The 8,465-nt window shown below is 40.0% G+C and overlaps 1 protein-coding gene across 2 annotated transcripts in view; it reads left to right on the top strand.

The window, feature by feature from the left end:
* Positions 1-8,465, top strand: part of COL8A1 (collagen type VIII alpha 1 chain) — a 157,782-nt gene that overhangs the window by 139,135 nt on the left and 10,182 nt on the right. The gene's annotated exons all lie outside the window — the stretch shown is intronic.

Here is an 8,465-nt window from a genome sequence, read left to right as displayed (position 1 = left end):
GAAAGTGTCTGCAATGAACAAATGTTCCATGAAATTTACATTTTTTTCCTTCTAATTTTACTGAGATATAATTGACACACAGTACTGTATAAGTTTAAGGTGTAGAGTACAATGATTTGATTTACATACATCATGAAATGATTTCTGCAGAGGCTGAGTGAACATTCATCATCTCATAAAGATACAAAAGAAAACAAAAACAAAAATTCTCCGTGTGATCAGAACTCTTAGGATTTACTTCCCTAACAACTTTCACACATAACATTCAGCAGTGTTAATTGCATTTATCATGTGTACTTATTTACCTCATAACTGGAACTTTGTACTTCCGTGTACGTGATATTTATATTTTACAAAATACATTTTTTATAGCTATTTGCTCAAGATAAATATTTTCACAATGTCCAGTTCAATATTACATCAGAAAAGACTTCCTCACATATGCCTCTCCCTTGCAATGGCCTGAAAACACATTATTTTACATTATGTCATTTACACAATCCATAGTAGTGCGAGAAGGCAGAAAGATGCTTGTGTGGATGGTAGAGTTCCTTCCAGCCCTCCTTGGGTCACGCCAGGAAGGAATTTGCCTTGCTACACACTCCCAGGCTCATGGAAAAGTGAAGGCTTTATTCTTGGGAAGCTCTCGTCTTTGTCTACTAAAGACCTGCCTCTAAATTTTGGATCCTCCATTTTTCTACGTCATACTTATTCACTGCCTACTTCTCCTTCCTGAGATGCATAGTTTGCATTCATTTGTCATTCCTATGACAGGAGGCATACATCAGTCCTTGCTGAATGACTCTGGGGGACATTTGAGCCTATATATTGTAAAAAGGTGTTTTCATTTATAGCCACTTTTTAAAGATTTCTCATTAAGCTTCCATTTTTAGTAAATCTTTGAATATGGTATTAAAAAGTTATAAATCACTGTTTTGTCTGTAAATGTTATTTCTTATTGAGGTTCTTTCTTTGGTTTCTTGTCAGGTATAGCTTATTTCATTAGAGATACTTGCAGGGGGCTGTTCAAACTCTTCTTGCTCCATCTCCACCTGTAAGAAGATGAGGAGAGTAAAATACCAAAAAGATGTGTGAGATGACATTGCAAAGGCTTAAGCATGCACCTTCGTGAAATCGTTTGTTCATGAAGTGTGGATTTGTTATTCAGGTTCACGGCTACCCTAGCATTTTAGGGCTAGAGGGGACCTTGAGATCATCTAGCCAGTGTCCGTGTTCTGCAAATGAGGAAATGGATGCCCACTTAGGGTGACTTGCTTAGGTCAGAACCAGCATTTAGGTACTATGAACGATGATGTCTTCATAGTATGGGAAGAAAAGCTAAACAAAACAAGACAGGATTCTGCTTTAGCACTTCCCTTTTAGGGGTTCTCTCAAGAGTTTTAGAAACTCTTTGGCAGCTGACATGATCTCAGTTAGAGAAACAAAAGGAGTTAATTGCAGACTTCAAGTATGTGAGCTATTATTTTAAGAAAAATCTTCTCCAGATGTTTCCCACCTCCTTTGAGAACACAAAAGAGGAAATGAGTTTAAAGTTCAGCAAGTAAGATTCAGATTAGATGTTGGGAAACGCAGGTCTGTGGAGCCTGCAGTTGGTTACTTGGGAAGGTTGTGAAATCTCTCCTGGAGGATTTGTGGAATGTGGTGGCTGGCCATCCGTTTCAGAGGGGTGATGTGGGTGGCCTGTTTCTGGGGCAGAGGACACAACCTAATTGACATCCCAAGTTCTGTAAGTCCCGAGAGGTCACGCTCTGCTTATGGCTGGTGGGTGGGGTTGCTGGCTCCTCTTAACTACAGTAGATTCAGGATTCATCAGTGAGGCACATATTCAAGCTCGATTTTATATATGTATCAGTCCTAAGAGGTATAATTGGGCAGATTGACTAAAACTAATGAATGCTTATTGGATTTTCTGCCCACTGCCTTTACTGGATTGATAGACTGAAATCTGATGCTTTAGTTTCTTTGGGTTCCATCTCAGCATATTCACCGTGCCATCATTAATACCTCCCAAGCTTGTGTCCCTAGTCCAGAAAGCAAGAAGTAAGGGATCTAGTCCAGGATCTTATACGATATACAGGGAAACTCTTTATTTCAATGAAAAAGGCAGCCTTGGAATTTGGAGGAAAAGATGGAAAAAAGTGGAAATATAGTTAGATCTGTACCTTGTTATTTAATATATTGATGAGTCTCCTAACAATAATCAAATAAGAAACTTTTTTAAAATTTAATTGAAATATAGTTGATTTACAATGTGGTATTAGTTTCAGGTGTGTAGCAAAGTGATTCAGTTTATTTATATTTATGTCTATAATTTATGTTTATATATAAGTTATATATATATAATATATTCTTTTTCAGATTCCATGCCTTTATAGGTTATTATAAGATATTTAGGATAGCTCCCTATACTATACAGTAGTTCCTTGTTGGTTATCTACTTTATATATAGTTGTATATATATTTTAATTCTAAACTCCTAATTTATCCCCTCCCCTTCTTCCCCTTTGATAAACATAACTTTGTTTTCTGCCTGAGTCTATTTCTGTCTTGTAAATAAGCTTATTTGTATCACTTTTTAGTTTTTACACATAAGTGATATCATATGATGTTTGTCTCTTTTCAAGTAAGAATTTAAACTTTCTAACTTGGAATGTAACAGTCTCGAATTTCAGTAAAATAATAAACTATTAATATATGAATACAGGATGGGGAGATACCATATGAAAGAGCTTAGCATTAAAAAAAGCCGAGTAAATGGATGAAAGATTAGTGATTTGTATCTGAAATATGTTCATGGTGCTGGCATAAAGTAAGTGCTTAAACACATAGCTAATATTATTATAACTTGGATGTTTATTTTTTTTTTCTTCCCCCAACCATTCTGCAGTTCTGGTTTTCTCAAATATAGTCACTGATTTTGCCCAGTGCTAATACGGAGCAGTTTTGAACTGTTTGTCTACCTACCCTCAAAAATGCATTCCCCCAAAGAATTAGGTTTTCTGAAGGTATCATCAGAAGAATAAGAGTTTCAGAAAGAGACTCACAGACTTAGAGAATGAACTTATGGTTGCTGGGGGAAAGGATGAAGAAAAGGATAGTTAGGGAGTTTGGGATGAGCATGTACATACTGCTTTATTTAAAATGAATAACCAACAAGTACCTATTGCATGGATCCCTGCTCAATGTTATGTGGCAGCCTGGATGGGAGGTGAATTCAGGGGGAGAATGTATATGTATGGGCTAGTTCCTTCACTACTCACCTAAAACTATCAAAACATTTGTCGATACCACAATGTTAATACATAATACAATGTAATACATAGTAAGTTGTTAATACAGCTATTGTCTCAGTTCAGTTCAGTTACTCAGTCCTGTCTGACTCTTTGCAACCCCGTGCACTGCAGCATGCCAGGCTTCCCTGTCCATCACCAACTCCCAGAGTTTACTCAGACTCATGTCCATTAAGTCAGTGATGCCATCTAACCATCTCATCCTCTGTTGTCCCCTTCTCCTCCTGCCTTCAATCTTTCCCAGCACCAGGGTCTTTTCCCATGAGTCAGTTTTTCGCATCAGGTGGCCAAAGTATTGAAGTTGCAGCTTCAGCATCAGTCCTTCCAATGAATAGTCAGGACTGATTTCCTTTAGGATTGACTGGTTTGAGAATCCCATGAACTTATGAAAAGGCAAAACACAGCTATACCCCAATACAAAATTTAAAGTTTTTTTAAAAAAGACAGAAGAAGAGTTTCTTCATCTCTGAGGACATGGAGGAGGGATTTTATAATAGGTATCCTATGATAAACAAGAAGAGCTCAATTGAAATTATGTTTTCCTTTCTTGACTCTTCCTCCCCTGGAGATCTTCTTTCCTCTCTTTGTCATGCAGCAATCACAATCTCCTCCAGATTTCCCAACCAGGCCAACTCTCTGTACACTCTATTAGTATTGTTTCTATCTTTCTTTAAAACCCAGGTGCCAGCCCATCCAAGTGCAGAAGGCTCAATTTCTACAGTAAAGTGGGTTTCAGAGCTCATCATCTCAACATCCGTACCACCCTCTCTTTTGTTTTCCACCATATCATCCAACACACCATACATTTCTGTTTTTGTTTAATTTGTGTCCCCATCAAAGCATAATCCTCAAAATGTTAAAAACACAATTTTCATTTGTACATGAACATGTCAAGGTTTAAATAACGACAAAGTCAATTTGAAATAAAATATTAAAACTCTGCATTTTTCATTGTAATGAGCAGATAAAAAGTATGCTGAGATAATGTTAAATTTGACAAAATTAGCATTAGAATACTGGTTAATATTCTAAAAGGTAATAAAACCATAACCTGAGTGGGTTTAATCAACATAGAGTGGTTAATGTCTTGTAATACTAATAAATTGTGCAACAAGTTACATATCCCTAGTTTGATGACCCTAAGGTGGGTTTATTGGCATGGCAATAAAAGATCATGTGACCATCTATCTTTTGCCTTAGCCAGTTTGGCGATACATTTCTTTCAGCCTTCTCCACCCCTCACTAAAAGTAAGCTACCTGTGCACTGCCAGTTATGAATCAAAAAAGGTGGGCCTCCCCTACAAGCTGCTCAGATAATAAAAATAGCCAAAAAAAAAAAAAAAAGCTGCACAAGAAGGTAGTCAGCTGCCTTAGGAATATTTCCATCATAATTAATATTCAAGTAGGAAATATGCAAGACTTCTGTCAACAACTGTTGTAGGAAGGATTCCAAACTGGGAGTCAGGCTGAATTTGATATTTTCCAAAGCCCCTATCAACACTGCAAGTTTTTATTGTAAGGGATTGTCGATAAATATTGAGGAAGTCAAAGAATATCACACATTTTCCTTGTTCTCAGGAAACACGATCATATTGAGGTCTAGTGGGAAAAAGTAGAAAAAAGCATAATGTTGATTGGGACTGCATTTAACTTTTTGTTAAACTTTCAATAGTGCTAGCAGAATAATGATGTCTGAGGAGGTAGGCAGGGAAGACTTTACAGAAGAGGTAGGCATTGAGCCTACTAGAGGAATTATACGTGTTATGGGCTAAGTTGTGTTCCCCTGAAAGGAGGGAAACATACTGAAGTCTTAATTTCCCATACTTCAGAACATGACTGCCTTTGGAGATAGGGTCTGTAAGAGGAAATTAAGTTAAAATGAGGCCAAACGGGTGGGCCCTAATCTCATGACTGGTGTCCTTATATGCAGAGATTAAGCCACAGACACATAGAGGAAAGACCAGGTGAAGACACAGGGAATAGACAGTCATCTACAAGCCGAGGAGAGACGCCTCAGAAGAAACTCACCCGACCAGTACCTTTGTCTTGGACTTCTGGCCTCCGGCATTGTGAGGAAATACATTTCTGTTGTCTGAGTCACTCAGTCTGGGGTCCTTTGTTATTGTAGCCCCAACAAACCAATACAGTTGGGCTGAAATCTGGAGAGGGGTTTAAAAAGAATAAGGATCCTGGTGGTCCAGTGGCTAGGACGTTGTGCTCCCAGCGCGGGGAGCTCGGGTTCGATCCCTGCTCAGGGAAATAGATCCCACATGCCGCAACTGAAACAGTTCATGAGCTGCAGCTAAAGACTCCACGTGCTGCAGTGGAGAACAGAGATCCCAAGTGCTGCAGCTAAGCCCTGGCACAGCAAAAAAAAAAAAAAAAGAATAAGAATCCTCTAAAGAGAACAGGATACCCTCAATAAAGAGGTCAAAATGAGGACTGACATAGATGAGGAACAGAGTTTTGAAACAGGGGTTTACATTAATGGATGTTGTATAAAACTACCTTGGAGCTAATATAGCTATCTCTTGTAACTAATAGGACTCTTTTTTTTCCAGTATTGTGTTTAAAGAGAGATAAATAAAGCTTTCAATCCTCACACCTCTATCCAAAACTTACTTCCTCAGCGCTGTCTTCCCCTATCGCCCTTCCAAAACAGCATCTGCCTCCCCAAGGCATCCCCACGCACTTTCCCCTTGTTTTCTTCACAGCATTTAAATCTGAGGTGTTTGGGTCATGTCTCTTTGCGACCCCATGGCCTGTAGCCCACCAGGCTCCTCTGTCCATGGTATTTTCCGGGCAAGAATACTGGAGCGGGTTGCCATTTCCTCTTCCAAGGGATCTTCCTGACCCAGGGATCGAACCCACATCTCCTGCAATGGAGGCTGATTCTTCACCACTGAGCCACCACGGAAGCCCCCAAATCTGAGATTACACAATCTATGTTTAACTTGTTAATTACACGTCTCCCCAGCCTGGACTGTGAGTTCAGGAGATCAGGGACTTACCTGATTCACTTCTCTTTCTTCAGTCTCCAAGCAGTTTGCAATGATTAGTAGCTGTTTCATAAATATCCATATCCAGTGAATGAAGTGCCCCGAGAAGTGTAGTCAACCGTGAGAGAATTTTCTAAACAATCCTGCTGAATGCTGGAGGAGTAGGGTGCTGCTTGACTTTCCCCTGTTTTAGGTGTGAATCTCAAGGCCTGAGAAACCACAAACCCTGTGTGACAGGATGATTAGAGGGCACAGAAGGGGCAGAATGAGAGAAGGCTTGTCCGCACCACAGACGACATGGACATGCATACATACACATACAGACATGCCGGGAAAGGGGAAGCTGTCCGTGGGAAAGGCAGAGTTGGATTTAGCACAAGGACATATGAGATGGTCGAATGGCATCACCCACTCGATGAACGTGAGTTTGGGCAAGCTCTGGGACTTGGTGATGGGCAGGGAGGCCTGGCATGCTGCAGCCTGTGGGGGTCGCAAAGAGTCAGACATGACTGAGCGACTGAACTGAACTTGAAGGCTTAAATACTTACACATTCTTTCGGACAGCAAGCCATAATCTCATGAGGATCAACGTACTAAGAAAATGCCGAAGAGCGTCTAAAATAATACATATCACACTATTCTGTTATTTACATTGCAGGTTTCACATGAGGAAACTGAAACTCTCTGCAGCAGCCCAGCCCAAATACAGGGAAGCATTTAGGGCGGTTCAGAATGTTAGGACTGGCAACTCCCACCCCAGAATGAATAACTGTCTTGGTTCAGCTGTTCTGTTTTCCCATTTTTAACAAGTACATTTTAATGGCCATTATTGTTTTCTTCATGTTAGGTTTATCATTATTGCAGTTAACCTCACATTTACTTTGGCTAGCATCTTTCTTTGAAAGTCTTTTGACGTTTCAGTTGGTTTTGATTTGTCTCTTTGGTCACACTCCATTAATAATAGATGTGAATAGTGCTTTTCAGCCTACAAAGAATTCATATTATCATGTGTGCCCTTCAATAATGCTGTGGGAGAGGCGGAGATCATAATTTCTGTTTTACAGGCAGGGAAACTGAGGCGCAGTGAAGATAAGGGACTTGCAGAAAGTCATGAACATGCAGAATGGCAAAGCTACACCTCAACTCCTGGTCTTTTGGCTTCTTCTACAATGTATGACATGACACCCATCACTAAGTCTGCCTGGCTGGCAAAAATCCAGTGTCCACACACAGTATGAATGTTCATGTTCACGTGCACACACATACCACGTATCAGTTTCCAAATAGAAATCCAAGAAAACATCAAATAGAACTCACAGGATTATTGCATTCTACACCCTTGGCGGCGGGGGGAAGAGGCGAGAAAACCCACTACCACCGTGTCTCACCAGCACGAATTCTGAGGCTCCCTCTTCCTACCAGGAGTTTGTACAGTGTTACACAAGTCTGATGTTCTTCTGAGTGATTTGGGGAGAACCTCCGCAACACTTTGACCACCAAAAACATCCTCAGGGACAAGAGGGAAATGAGTAAGGATAAGGCAAGTGCTAAATTCTAACCAGGGCCCCTATGTAAATATTCGCGCTACAACTGAGCGGAGTTTATTTAAATAAAGATCCAGAGCAATGGCAGATGGCAGACCAAAAGGGGTGGTTTTCAGGAGAAACAGGCCAAGTCTGTGAGAGGAAATAATCACAGTCGAGCAGAATTCCAGTGGGCCTTTGATACTCAACTGGCCTTCTTCTAGGAACTCGCCCCTTTCCAGTTCTCCGGTGTTTCATTAGGCCGTCCTGGTTTGAAGCTTATTAAGTAAATCCAACACATCCACTGAATTGAAGGACCAGGCCTGCTAACTTATTACAAAGGACAAGTTTAGGGTTGAATAATGAAACTCATTAACCACCAAAGGTAGAATTAAGTCCCAGGTTACACATCACCAGATAGCACCATGTTATTTCTAGTATGGATTACCATTGTCAACTCCCTGATGACTGCCTGAGACACTGAATGTTAGAATCAGATGGGGCTTAGAGAACAACTGAGTCTCATTTTTAACCAAAGAAGAAGCTGAAAGGATCTGTTCAGATACACAAAACTACAATGAATTTATGGTCTTCTGCATGAAAATAGTAAGAAATAGTGGTGTGTAGAATAA

The sequence above is a fragment of the Odocoileus virginianus genome, chromosome 25, assembly GCF_023699985.2.
Source record: "Odocoileus virginianus isolate 20LAN1187 ecotype Illinois chromosome 25, Ovbor_1.2, whole genome shotgun sequence".
Lineage (NCBI taxonomy): Eukaryota > Metazoa > Chordata > Mammalia > Artiodactyla > Cervidae > Odocoileus > Odocoileus virginianus.
This window is presented reverse-complemented; position numbering and strand designations above follow the sequence as displayed.